The sequence below is a fragment of the Alligator sinensis genome, unplaced genomic scaffold (genome assembly GCF_000455745.1).
Source record: "Alligator sinensis unplaced genomic scaffold, ASM45574v1 scaffold6_1, whole genome shotgun sequence".
Lineage (NCBI taxonomy): Eukaryota > Metazoa > Chordata > Crocodylia > Alligatoridae > Alligator > Alligator sinensis.
This window is the reverse complement of record NW_005842698.1, coordinates 262,407-277,210: the sequence shown is the minus strand read 5'-3', so window position 1 is coordinate 277,210 and position 14,804 is coordinate 262,407. Positions and strand designations below refer to the sequence as shown.

Here is a 14,804-nt window from a genome sequence, read left to right as displayed (position 1 = left end):
TGGTGCCTTGTTTATGGCTTACCAACCCCTTAATACTTACCTGGTGCAATCTGGCATCTTGTTTGTGGTTTACCAACCCTGGGCTCTCTTCAACCACCGGTTCCCCGACCCCCATCGAGCCTAGTTTAAAGCTCTTCAGAGGAGATCAGCCAACCTGCGGGCGAACAGATACTTACCTCTGGGAGAGAGATGAAGATCATCATCTCCCAGGAAGCCTCCTCCCTGGAAGTGCTGGTCATGGCTGTAGAATCCAAAGCTCTCCTGAAGACACCAACTCTGGAGCCACCGGTTGACTTCCTTGATGTGGGCACCCTGGAGTCTCCGGCTGCTGCCAACCAGAAAGATGGAAGAAAATACAACCTATGCTCCAGTCTTCTTGAAGCTGTCTCCCAGTTCATGGAAGTCCTTCATGATGCGGTCAGGGCTGGTCCTAGCCGCATCGTTGGTTCCCACATGGACGAGGACCATGGGGTAGTAGTCAGAGGGCTTAATGAGAGCAGGAATCGCCTCAGTGATGTCCCTGATCTTAGCTCCAGGCATGTAGGAGACTTCTCTCACCATAGGATCCGGTCGACAGATCGGCCTCTCCGTGCCTCTCAGAATCGAGTCACCCACCACAATCACTCGGCGTTTCTTCTTCTGCCTGGGCAGTGATCCCCCAACCTGCCCAGTAGGGGCTACAGGGATCACCACTTCTGCAGGAAAATGCTCCTCATCTGGCTCCTCCATGGTTGTCAGGGCCCCGTATCTGTTCGCCACATGCAATGGGGAAGCAGACACTGGGCCCCGCCGCCTGGATCCAGAGGTGACTGTCCTTCACTCCCCTGCTGCAGACTCCTTACGTGGAGTTTCACCCGTGGGCATCTGGAGCTGTAAGGAATGGAAATACCCGTCAATCACAGCCTCATCATCCCTGACCACCCTTAGCTTGCTCACTGCCTCCTGGAGTTCCCTCACTTGCTCCTCCAAGGCCCGAAGGTGGACACATGAGGGACAGGTGAGGGGGCTCCCCCCTCCCCCCCCCGATGGTAGGGTCACCACCTGGCCACCCTTTGCAGACGGGGGAGGGCAGGGCTCCATCTGAGTGGACACCTCAGAGGAACCACAGGTGGGCAGCACCATCTGAGCTGCAGCTGCCTCCCATGCTCTTACCTTATCTGCATTTACCTTAGCTGCTGAGCTTCGAGTCGTCATCACTCTTGCTAGGTGCTCCTTCTTGTCGCTTACTCTTTGTGCACCCACCTTGTGCAAATGCCTGCGCAAATGCAGGTGTGCCCTTACAGAGCGTGCCTGTTTGCACTCTCTGTTCGCGTGCGGCTTGGGAGCACGGCTCCCTGCCCGGCTCAGCAAAGAGGGATCCGGGGACTTCCCCTCCAGATCCTCTGCAGCTGCACTGGCTCCTGCCCCACTTACCTTCGGGGGGCGGTCAGCTGCTGCTGCTGCCCCTGATGTTGCTTCTCAGCCTCTGCCACCTCAGGTACATTGCAGTGGGCACACATGTGCTGAGAGCCCACATGTGTGCCCAGTCAGCCTCCTCTCCCTCCTACTGCACCCAACTGCTCGTTATGTGTTTGGCCAAAAAGTCGTGATGGTCAGGTTGGGGTCTGCATGAGAATGACTGGGACCTTGTGCAGCCCTGGGTTTCCAAGAAAAGCAATGAACCAGCTCTAGTGCTGTGGGTGCAATGAAACAAATGAGACTCTCACTTTTGGATGAGTGCGCAACTCAGCTGGGAGAAGGGGAGTATATCTGGCCAGTAAGATCAGGGATCACAAAATATCTGTAAAAGGATCTGTTGGCATCTAGTCAGGGTAGCAGTAACCACCCCAAAGCTTTCAGGTAAATGAAGAAAAGAGGGAAAGAAAAGCAGCAGAGATAATCAGGACTGGGAAACTAGTGTGCACACAAAAAAAGGGAAGGTCACCTGCAATCATAGGAGAGTGAGTATACAGGGGACTCCTGGAAATGCATCAGAAAAACAATCCTGTGAGATGGGGAAGCAGATATGGCAGACAGCTGGATGAAGTTTGAGGGAGGGGGAGAAAGAAAGGGTTGGCTGGAACATACTTCCCTTCATAGGAATAACCCCTTAGCTGTACCAGGAACAGCTTGAAGAATAGTTGACACAGGGTCTTGGAAAACCTGGAATCCAGCAGATGCTTAAAGTTGTGTGAATACTATCTGTAGTGTTCCATGAGTGGTGCGGGTCTATTTTCTAACACTAAGTTTAGAGGGCTCTGAGATTTTGCCTCAGATTCCACACAATCCCTTTTATTTCTCTGAAGAACCAATAGTTTAAGGACAGCTTCCAGTGCTGTCTTTAAAGAGCAGGTGCTGCAAACATGGTATCCAGGCAAATAAGGGTGGTGCAAGGAGCGATGTGTAGTCTATACCACTCAGCAAGGGAGGTTTAGGGCAACATCTCCTCTGGACAGCAGATATCAGCCATCTCACAGAGATGGCTGATCAGCAGAGATCAGAAATCAGAGCCATTGAGCCAGATGCTGCCCTGGGTACACAAGTGCATACTGAGGACCTCTGCTGAAGGAGGTTGCATTGCTGGCACTATAGGTTGCTGAGCATGGTTCATGCAGTCAAGATCTGAGAAGTTACCCCAGGGGAAGCAATGCAGGAGAATGTTAGGCATGGTATATGTAAATAAAGCAGGATATTAGGGAAAATATCAGAGAAATTAAGAGAACTAAAAAAACACTATTAGAAGACAACCCTAGGAACAAAAATTAATTAGTCTATTGGACACTAAGGACTAAGGATTTAACATAGACAATGACTTCATGGTCCATTGTAATCTACTTGATAGTCACTAACCTCTGCACTTTGAAGGCAATAACGGTCCTCTGTGAATGATCAGGCTCTCCTTTTATCATGTTTTTACTACATCTCTCTTGTGTGTTTACTACTTAATAATTTCTCTTATATCCTGTTTTTATTTAGATATGGAGTTTTACAGAAGCCCTTGTTCCTTCTGCTATTTAGCTCTGCTGTGCCTACTTCTCTCCCAGAGATGCAACAGTTACTGTGACACATTAATTTTTTTCTTAGTTTGTCTCACTCTCTTTCTTTGAAACATTTCTATTTCAAAGCATCATGATTTTCTGATGACACAAGTGGTTTACTGAAAATGTTCATGAGTAAACATCATTGTCGGCATGTACCATATTTACTCCAATATAGGATGACCCCCCGCCCCCATTAGTTTCTATATACAGAAAATTTAGAAAGTTGTTTTAGTATTGCAGGTATATAAACTAAGTATTGGAAGTTGCTTTGAATTTGTCCTCCTCCCATTCCTATGGGGGGGTGGGGGGGAGACCAGGGGGAAATCAAGTGGTCCCCTTGCCCTCTATCCCCTTACTGTTAGACCCTGCTTTCCCTGAGTATGTGGAAGTGTGAAGAAAATTTGAAAATATGAATTTTGCACTATGGATACCAATAGTCTTAACTCATCCAGGACTGATGTGTTTTACCTTTTTTTGAAACTGCTGCAAATTTTAGAATAGATACTTAATAAAAATGCTTTTGAACAGCACTTTTGTACCTACCTATATATATATAGCACAAAGTGGGTGCATCTACACAAGATGTTTTAATCAAGATTAGAGGTAATTACTTCACAGTGAGTGCAACTACACAAGACATTATGTCATCATAGCAATGAGCTATGGTGATATAGCTCATAGGTATGGCATTGTAGCATCGGCGGGCACTAACCATTATGTCACTGGTACTGTGCAGTAGCAACAAGCTACTGTACAGTAACGCATTGCTACTGTGCAGTAGGGTCAGAAATAACCTGTGTGGCAGTAGGACTGTGCAATACCAGTGATTACTGTGCAGTCATTTAGTACTTGCTAATGTAAGTACTAAACGACTGCATCTAGTACTTGCTAAAGCAAGTACTAAATGACTGTGCAGTAACACATGTAGATAAGCCTAGTAAATGTCATCATGTACACAAGCAAACACTCACTACACAGAAAATTTGCTATCTGCAACTGCAAGTAGCAAATTTACTTGATTACTTATTGCATAGTGCATGTGTAGACGCCTGACTGGGAGAAAAAGTGCTCCCAGTCAGCCAGGCAGCAGGGGGTGGGAGATTGCTCCCTGCCCCTGGGAGCTGCCTGCTGCTCAACCAGGTGGAGAGCATGTCGCCCTACCCCAGTAGCAAGGAGCTCCTAGGCCCCACTTCACGATTGGGGAGATACTTATCTCCCAGCCCAAACTCCATGGCTGCAGGGCCCAGGCTGGGAGAACCTTATCTCCCAGCCTGGGTCTTGTGAACATGGAGCTCGGGTTGCGGAGTGAGAGTTCCCTGCTGCTGGGGCAGAGGGACATTGTCTCTACCTGGGGTCTGATGGCAGAACCGGCTCCAGCAGCAGGCATCTCCCAGGAGCAGGAAGCGATGTCCCAGCCCCCATGATGAGACAGCTGTCTCCTGACTCTGTGCTTCCTGCCAGCCCCTGAGCTAAAACATAGGGGAAGGATAGATTTCCCCCTGGCTGCTGCAGGAGCACAGTGCAAGGGTGCAGGGAGCAGGAGCAGTCTGCTGCTAGGAGAAGCAAATCTGTTTCCATGTCCCTGCACATGTAGACAGCTGCCCAGGAGAGTTTACTTGAGAGTAAACTGCTCCTGGATTATTTGCACATGTAGACATGACCACTATGTATGAGATTAGTCCAAAGTCAGAAGACTCATGATTTATCATATAGTTTCATTTGGCTGGGTCCCAGCAGAGTCAACAGTATTGCAAGCTATGGTGAACCCATATCTCAGTAGTGTTCAGTATGTGTGTGTCCTCCAGATAGCCCTAACTAAGGATCCATGTGCTGACTCATTACTGGAACTGAATGTTCTTGTCAGGAGTCCTGGGATCCAAAAAATTATATACTGGTGAGGCACAGGACAACCTGGTCTGACTCCACCTCATGAAAGTGTAGCAGAAAGCCCCCTTTTCCTCTTGCCTGCATTTGCTCTCCCCTCTTTGGATATGTTTCTCTTTTTCTACCTTTTCTTCCTTCCTCTTTCTTTCACTTTAAGATAAGGAATTGTGTTTTAATCTCCCCTTGTAGTTTGGTATTTTTATCTATTTGTGTGCCATGGCATTTGTAGCTTATATTTTATACTCCTCACCTTTCAACTTTCAACTAAATGTGTTTTAGTAAGTTATACATTGTAACAATGTTCACAAGGGTAGGAATCAAACTGTCCTTCTCTGTATCAGGCTGGCCCCTGAAAGAGCGAGTGAATCAGTGATTGAATGTGTAACACGGTAGCAGGCAGCAATTAACACCTGTGAAGCTGCAGATCAACCGAGGAAGAACTCAATAGAAGACAATGTAACAACCGGGAAATCTCTAAACGTCACTGATCAAGGGCTAGAAGCCCTGGCCTGAGTTAATCAATGCCAGGGACCAACTTTTGGGCTGAATATCTCCAGATCAACTGCTCCCAGAGCCCTATTCAAAATTCATCAACCGACTCCCAAACCTGCACACACATGCAGACGACCCCTGGGCTGACAGATGCTGTCCAGTAGCCACCGAGGGGGGGAAGTCCCATGAGGGTCAATGGCCCCTGGATTGGCCAAACCTGAAAACTGGGGAGTCACCAAAGTCTGCCAGGGACAGATAAAAGGCAGTGAAAAGTGACCCTCAGTGGCGCCCTCTTGATCTCCAACTCGACCAGACCTGTCCAGCTAGAAGGACCAGCCGGCGACCCCCTTCTGGAAGATAACACGAGGCTGAAAGAAGCCTCAACGACAGACTCCAGCGCTTGTAGGATAGGTATACTTGACTCTGTACCCTGCTACTGTGTGTGTGTATGTGTGTGCATGTGTGCATGTGTGTGTGTGTGTTGACCAACCCCAAGGTTTATGATTACAGTGTTTCAATTCGCCTAATAAACTAGAATTTTAAGGATCCTGAGTTGGACATTTGTAGTCCACAGAAGGTGGAAATATCTGAAGCCCATGTTGGGGATGGAGGATGTTTGCCAGTTGTAGGGCCACTTACGGTTCTGGTCTGACTCATGGATTTGGACTTGATTGGGTTTGGAACACAAAATATTTCTTTAAAAAAAAAGAGCTGAGTTGCTTACTTAGTAGCTAGCCTAAACTCAGTTGCTACCATCAGAATGCAGCTTCTGTTACAGGAGCACAAATATGAGTTAAGGATGGATTCTGTGGCAAGTTAAACTGGAGCATACCATTAAACTACAGCATACATAAGAGCAGTCAGCCATCTCTGACCACTCATGTAGGTTCCTAGGCGAGATACAGGACCTCCATCCAACCGAGGAGGTGCCCTGCCCCACCAGGGGAGATGCCTTGTTGGATCTGCTCCTGGCCATGGGCAATGACCTGGTGAGGGGTCTGAGGGTGCTCGACCACCTAGGTGACAGCGATCATCTCCTGCTGGAATTCACCATCCAGTGCAGGGTGTCAAAGACCTGCAGCAAAGCAGCAGCCCTGGATTTCAGGAGGGCAGATTTCAATGAAGTAAGGAGAATAGTCAGGGAGGCACTGAGGTCCCAGAGGGGAGAGGAGTCGGGTGTCCAAGAAGAGTGGTCATTCCTTAAGGAGACGATCCTCGAATCCCAAAGGGAGGTAATCCCAACACGAATCAAAGGGGGCAAGAGGGCACAAAAGCCCCCATGGCTCACCAAAAGCATATGGGAACGTCTCCTGGCTAAAAGGGAGGTGTCCACCCAATGGAAGGTAGGGGCCATCACTACCACGGTTGCTCAGGGCTGCAGGGGGGCAGTCAGGAAGGCCAAGGCAGAGATGGAACTGGGACTAGCTACCCGTATCAAAGACAACAAGAAGTCCTATTTAAATACATAGGGGGCAAAAAGAAGGTACCAGGTAATGTGGGGCCTCTGCAAGACACACTAGGAAATCTGGTCGTCGCACCAGACAGCAAAGCTAACCTATTTAACAATTTCTTTGCCTCCATTTTTCTGAGCAGGGACCAGGTCACTCCCTCCCCCCACACCAGGACCCCCATAGGAGCCAGGGGAGGCACACCCAGGCCTAGGGTCAGTGAGGACCTAGTCACGGAACTTCTGGAGGGACTGGACATATTTAAATCAGCTGGTCCTGATGATCTCCACCCCAGAGTGCTGAGGGAATTAGCAGAGGTCATTGCAGGACCCCTGGCATGGCTTTACGAGCACTCGTGGTGCTCTGGTGTGGTGCCAGAGGACTGGAAAAGGGCCTATGTGGTTCCCATTTTCAAAAAAGGGAGGAAGGAGGACCCAGGAAACTATAGGCCAGTCAGTTTTACCTCGATCCTGGGTTAGCTTTTGGTGAGAATTATCCTGGTGCATGTCCGCGAGAGGTCAGCAGAGAGGTTATGCTTAGGGGCAACCAACATGGGTTCATTAGAGGCAGGGGTTCATTGGAGGCAGGTCCTGTCAGACCAACCTGGTGGCCTTCTATGACCAGGTCACAAAATCCTTAGACACAGGGGTAGCAGTGGATGTAGTATTTCTGGACCTTAGGAAGGCCTTTGACACTGTCTCTCACCCCATTCTCATTAAAAAACTAGGAGACTGTGGCGTCGACACCTACAGTCAAATGGGTCACTAACTGGCTGGAAGGCCGCACCCAGACAATGGTGGTAGACAGGTCTTATTCAGTCTGGAGGGATGTGGACAGTGGGGTCCCCCAGGGTTCTGTGCTCGGGCCTGCACTGTTCAACATCTTCAACGGCGATTTGGACAAGTGGGGTAAAAAGCACCCTGTTCAAATTCGCAGATGACACTAAGATGTGGGGGGAAGTGGGCATGCTAGAAGGGAGGAATAGGCTGCAATTGGACCTAGATAGGTTACAGGGGTGGGTGGATGAGAACAGGATGGGTTTCAACACTGACAAGTGCAAGGCACTGCACCTGGGGAGGAAGAACCAGCAGCATACCTACAGGTTGGGGAACTCCCTTCTTATCAGTGCAGAGGCAGAGAAGGATCTTGGAGTCATCATTGATGCCAAAATGAACATGGGCCAACAGTGTGGGGTTGCGGTCAGGAAGGCCAACCGTACCTTGTCATGCATCCACAGATGCATCTCAAGCAGGTCCAAGGAGGTGATCCTCCTACGGGACCTGAACCTGTTCAGCTTCCACAAGAGAAGGCTGAGGGGGATCTAGTGGCCATCTAGAAACTAGTCAGAGGGGACCAGCAGGCACTGGAAGAGTCCCTGTTCCCCCAAGCACTACCAGGAGTGACTAGAAATAACGGTCACAAGCTGGCAGAGGGTAGATTCAGACTAGACATCAGGAGGCACTACTTCACTGTCAGGGCGGCTAGGATCTGGAACCAACTTCCAAGAGAAGTGGTGCTGGCTCCTACCCTGGGGGTCTTTAAGAGGAGGTTAGACGAACACCTTGCCGGTGTCGTTTGACCCCAGTACTCTTTCCTGCCATGGCAGAGGGTCGGACTTGATGATCTGCTCAGGTCCCTTCCGACCCTGCCAACTATGAAACTATGAAACTATAAGCAATATGCTGAATTCTATCCTCACAGGCTCTTCCTTCTTCTCTTTAAAAGGGTGGAATGTGCACTATGTATGTAATGCATTGTGTGCATTGAAAATGTGATATGAGTGTGTGACAGAAGGGGAGCAACTGTGTGAAGTTCTGGCTGACTGACCATGGACTACAAATCCCAGAGGCACCTGGAAGCAGGAAGAGGAAGGACAAACCCTGCAGAGCCTTGCTGCTGGACTGCAAATCCCAGAAAGCCTTGGGGGGCTGGAGGAAGAGGAAGTGACCTCTGAGCCCTGGCTGCCTGTGTGTCAAGGTGCCTGGGGGCTATGGGGTATGATGTGCGATGGACTGAAGGAGAGGGAAGCCTCTGCACAGCACAGATGAACCATAGACCGACTGCACGTGATCCCAGACCTACAGAACTGCACAGAGTGACTCTGGACTAAAGGCTGGTTCTTGGAAACACCTCCGGATGTCGGCAGGCAGCTGGATGTGCTGAATGTATGTACCCCAGCGGTACTGATCAATACCTGTTTACTTGCCCTCTATGTGTATGTTATACTTTGGATGCCTACGTACTTGTATTTGTCCCTTCCCACTGGCCTGTGACCCTAACCCCAAGGACACTAAATATAAAGTAAATCCCTCGCTGGCTGTAGTGATTGTGCATGACATTGCAGGGGTTTACGGCAAAGGACAAAAGCAACATGCATGAATGCATTGTGTAATGTACTCTAAGCATTCCCTTCTGTAGAACCTGGAGACTGTCTCGAAATCGGTGGATATTTTACTCAGACAGATCAGCAGAATGGCAGTTGGTAACTATGAAGAGAGGTGATTAGCCATATTAGTCCAAGGTCAGGCAGAAGGCAGAATAGATTTGATGTTACAGAATAACTAAACCAAGGTTATATTAGCCCATGAAAGAGCTGGAGCTAGCATAAGAACAGATCCTACAAGCTTCATTGAGAGCTTCAGAAAAGCTCTTGCTATTCTATGACCTGTGCTGAAATGAGGGCTGAAGGATTAGGATGGACAACAGTGATCATGTCTACATGAAATGTTTACTGTGCACTTGACTAATTAGCTGAGCAGTAAATATCTCGGTGACTACACATGCAGCCTTATTAGGCTGGAATAAATTAATTTATAGCACAGCAGGATAGTACTTGTAAATATATACCCCGCACTGAAGCTCCCTTGTACCCCAGCCAGCTCCTCCACAGCACATTGAGCTGGGAGGAGCAGCTCCAGTCTGGCAGGCTGATTCCCAGGACCTGCTGCCAGCCAGGGCTGCTCCAACCCATCTCCATGTGCTTCTATATGCTCCAGAGTTTATTAATGTGAAGTAATAACGTGCACCCAGGGTGTGGTACATTAGCAGAGTGGGAGTTTCCAGAACTGGTGTGGACTTTTGGTGTAAGCTAGGACTGTGATATATTGGCTGAGCTGTTACTAATGATCTGAGATAATATTTCTAACATCCAGAACAACTGTAGAATTGGCAAAACAGAGGAGACTCTGGAAAGGAAAATATTAATTCCCACAAAATAACAGCAGTCAAAAAATAGGTATGGGTGAGTGTCCTGCATCTCAGCAGCTCTGCCATTCCTCACTTACCTTAAGGTAACTCTTCCCCTTTCCCCTCCCCACAGCTCTGTGTCAGATGCTGTATACCAGGACACATGGAAGTAGTCCCTATGGGATGTCAGCAAGGCTTTTCCAAGTCAGATCTAATACTGGGTACTGTCCACCCAGAGGTAGGAAAGCACAGACATTTCCCATCTTTTTTCTTGCACATGCTCAGGTTCTTCAGATCATTTTAAATTGTGGCATTTGGAAAACCTAATTTTTACAGCACCTCTTTGGATATCTCAGCACAAACCGACACTGGTCCATCCTCCTTTAAAAATGCCCAGCAATTCAAGCTATCCCATGAGCCAGCTTAGTGTGTCACAAGTTGACTAACTGGATTTTTAGCGCATCTAAATGTAAACATAGGGAATGTGTCTCCATGTTTGTAATGGGGGGTGGGGGATAGTGGCATGGCAGGGTTGTGGCTGCTAAAGGAGAGACTCAGACAGAGTGGGTGCAAAAGGAAGTACTAAAGCATGGCACCATAGCAACGTCACCATACAGTGCATTTAGACGTACCCATAATATACTAACACTCCCCATCCCCTTTCCCCAGTTGTGGTGTTAGTCTGTAAAGTTACAGGCTAAATGTAGACTAAGGACACTTAAAGTGTGTAGGTGTTCATTTTAAACTTTGCTAACTTGTGCTAAGTGCCCTCTGAACATCTCAAAGTGATACCACTTCAGACAAGGATTAACTCTGGACTGTGCTATCTAGCTTATATTACAATAATTTCAGTCCACTCCATGGAGATAAAACAAGCAATCTGTAGTCCTCCAGCATCCAAGGATTCACTGCTCCCAGGTTCCTCCTCTTTGCCTCCTGCTCCATAGCAGGGAGAGAGGCCAGGTTCCCTGGCTCCTAGCTATGCCCCTCCTTGACAGCCCTCTAGTGGCAAGTCAGATTTCTACAGGCAAAAAAACAATATTAACCTTTAATGTGCTATTGCTCACAGCACATTCTAACTTAAACCGCATAACATTCCACAGATTTAATATGGTCTTAATGTAATGTGTAACTTCATCCTAAGTTTATTGTCACACAGTCCAGGGACAAGCGTGTCAAACTCTCTTTGGCCACTTGCAATTGGCACCATTGTTCTTTACAGAGCATGGTGTATGCACCAATGAGTTCTTTGATGGCTTCTGAATCTGATGCATGAGTGACAATCCTGCCCACAGGTAGGGAACACCCATGCACTAGCAATGCTATGAATCTGAGCAGCAGATTCTTCCCTCCTCTGATGTTGGTCTTCATAAACCTTGATCTAGTCTGCCTCGCAGCCTCGCTTCATCTGCAAGCTGACTCCATCAACCAGAGTGGCTCCGCCAATGCCAGACCACAGCCAGCAAGGCCAGCCATACCTTGTTGTGCATCCAAAGGTGCATCTCAAGCCGGTCCAGAGCGGTGATACTCCCCCTCTATGTGACTTTGGTCAGACCGTAGTGGTAGTACTGCATCCAGTACTGGGCACCACACTTCAAAAGGGATGTGGCCAGCTTGGAGAGGGTTCAGAGGAGGGCCACCCACTTGGTGAGAGGGCAGCAGGACAGGCCCTACGAGGAGAGACTGAGGGACCTGAATGTGTTCAGCCTCAGCAAGAGGAGGCTGAGGGGGGACCTGGTGGCTGCCTATAAACTCATCAGGGGAGATCAACAGCAAATAGGTAGAGCCCTTTTCTCCCCAGCACCACCTGGGGTGACAAGGAACAATGGTAATAAGCTGATGGAGAATAGGTTGAGGTTAGAGATCAGAAGGCAATATTTTACAGTTAGGGTGGCCAAAATCTGGAACCAGCTTCCCAGGGAAGTGGTCCTCGCCCCTACCTTGAGCAAAGTCAAGAGGAGGTTGGATGATCACCTGTCTGGGCTCTTGTGAACCCAGCATTCACTCCTGCCTGTGGCAGGGGGTCAGGCTAGATGATCTGTTCAGGTCCCTTCTGACCTTGGTTACTATGAAACTATGAGTGGCGTTCTGCACTCCTTTCCCAATTATTCACAGAGATTCCAAAGGATGCTAAGTCATCTTTGCAAGCATTCTGAAATCTGTGTAGTGGTCTGCCTCCCTTTTGAGACCGTTCATGAGCTTCAGAGTATAGCACATTTTTCAGCATCCTGTGATTCAGCATTTGCTTGGCATGCTGAAGCCACCTGAGTCTTTTCTTATTAATCAACATTTCCATGAATGACATACCAGCACAATTTAACACTTCCACATTTACCACCTTGTCTTGCCACCTAATTCAAAGAATTATATGAAGGCATCTGATATGAAAGCTATTTAGTCTTTTGATATGTTTGGCATAGGTCATCTATGTTTCTAAGCCATATAGAAGAGTGGATAAAACATGTTTCATTAATATGGATTTTCATTTAAGTTTAGTTTATTATTTTTCCAGGCTCAGTCTCTTGCAAAACACCAAAGTTCCTGGCTGCTTTGCTGATTCTTCTAGTGAACTCAGCATCAAGATCAATATTGCTAATAACAGTAGAGCCAAGATGGAAAAAATGGTCAACAACATCCAGATGAGTACCATCTAGGGTGATACCTGGAACTGCTTCTGAAGAGCCTTGGTGGATGATAACAGTCTTCTTCAAGCTTATTGCTAGTCCAAAGATTTTGCATGAGTTAGAGAACTTGGTAATGAGAGGTTGCAGGGCTGTGAAACACAATTGCTGCATCATATGCAAACAACGGGTCCCTTATAATGATCTTCTTCACCTTTGTTTTAGCTCTGAACCACGCAATATTAAATTGTCCTCCATCATGTCTACTGCTGAGATAGACACCCTTTTGAACATCACGGTGTCTGTGAGTGACCTTGGTGTACCCACACAGGTATCTCTGCACTGGACAACCACCACTCTTAGCCACCTTATAATCCCTGCCCACCGTGACTTGGTGTAAACTTCTTGGAACTAGGAGGCTACATCTGGTCTTTTTCATGTGGCTGTGACCTGCTCTCTTCCATGGGCTGCTGGAGGGGCCCATCTGCAGGGCTTCTTCCCCAACTACACTCTGCTCCCTTACCTCCAGTGGACAAAATGGAGTCCATGTCTCTCTTTTCCACTTTTCTGTTTTCCTTTGATTTAACAGGACCCAGGAAACTATAGGCCTGTTAGTCTTACCTCGGTCCTGGGGAAGCTCTTTGAGAAAATTATCCAGGAGCACATCTGCAAGGGGCCAGCAGGGGAGTTTATGCTTAGGGGCAATCAACACGGGTTCATTAGACACAGGTCCTGTCAGAAAAACCTGGTTGCCTTCTATGACCAGGTCACAAAAGCCTTGGACGCAGGTGTCGCGGTGGATGTAGTCTTCCTGGACTTTAGGAAGGCCTTCGACTGTCTCTCACCCCATCCTCATTAAAAAATTGGCATCTGTGGTATCGACGCCTACACAGTCAGATGGGTTGCAAATTGGCTGGAGGGCTACACCCAGAGAGTGGTGGTGGATGGGTCATTTTCGACCTGGAAGGATGTGGGCAGTGGGGTTCTGCAGGGCTCGGTCCTTGGGCCCGCACTGTTCAATATCTTCATTGGTGATTTGGATGAGGGGTGAAAAGTACCTTGTTCAAGTTCGTAGATGACACTAAGATGTGGGGAGAAGTGAGCACGCTAGAAGAGAGGAACAGGTTGCAACTAGATCTCGACAGGATACAGAGGTGGGTGGATGAGAATAGGATGGGTTTCAATACAGACAAGTGCAAGGTGTTGCACCTGGGGAGGAAGAACCAGCAGCATACCTACAAGCTGGGGAACTCCTTTCTTGTCAGTGCAGAGGCAGAAAAGGATCTTGGAGTCATTATTGATGCCACAATGAACATGGGCCGACAGTGTGGGGATGCGGTCAGGAAGGCCAACCATACCTTGTTGTGCATCCACAGATGCATCTCAAGCAGGTCCAAGGAGGTGATCCGCCCCCTCTACGTGACACTGGTCAGGCTGCAGCTGGAGTACTGCGTCCAGTTCTGGGCGCCGCACTTCAGGAGGGATGTGGACAGCATTGAGAGGGCCCAGAGGAGGGCCACTCATATGATTAGGGGGCAGCGGGACAGGGCCCTATGAGGAGAGGCTATGGGACCTGAACCTGTTCAGCCTCCAAAAGAGAAGGCTGAGAGGGGATCTAGTGGCAGTCTACAAACTAGTCAAGGGGGACCAGCAGGCAATGGGAGAGTCCCTGTTCCCCCGAGCACTACCGGGAGTAACAAGGAACAATGGCCGTAAGTTGACTAAGAGTAGATTCAGGCTAGACATCAGAAGGCACCAGTTCACTGCCAGGAGGGCTAGGAGCTGGGGCCAACTTCCAAGGGAAGTGGTGCTTGTCCCTACCTTGGGGGTCTTCAAAAAGAGGCTAGACAGCCACCTAGCTGGGGTCATTTGACCCCAGCATCCTTTCCTGCCCATGGCAGGGGGTTGGACTAGATGATCTGCTCAGGTCCCTTCTGACCCTACCAACTATGAAACCATGAAACTATGAAACCTATGCTTCCAGGGCCACAAATGTATTTATTCCCCTTTAAGGAAACAAAACGCATGAGGATCCCATCATCTGGTTCCCCTCTAGTCCTTGTATCCTGAGAAGGGACGGAGGGTTCCCTCCTCAGCTGCTGGGTTTGGATAGTCTGCTTTTGCTCTTGGTTTGGTCCCCTTTCTCTTCAGTT

The 14,804-nt window shown here is 48.5% G+C and overlaps 1 long non-coding RNA gene across 2 annotated transcripts in view; it reads left to right on the top strand.

Moving 5' to 3' along the window:
* Positions 1 to 8,787: 8,787 nt before the first annotated feature.
* Positions 8,788 to 14,804, top strand: part of LOC102380935 — a 45,757-nt gene continuing 39,740 nt past the window's right edge. For both annotated transcript variants that reach the window (XR_003096334.1, XR_324992.3), the window contains exon 1: positions 8,788 to 9,009. This is a non-coding gene — a long non-coding RNA (uncharacterized LOC102380935). The remainder of the gene's footprint in view (positions 9,010 to 14,804) is intronic.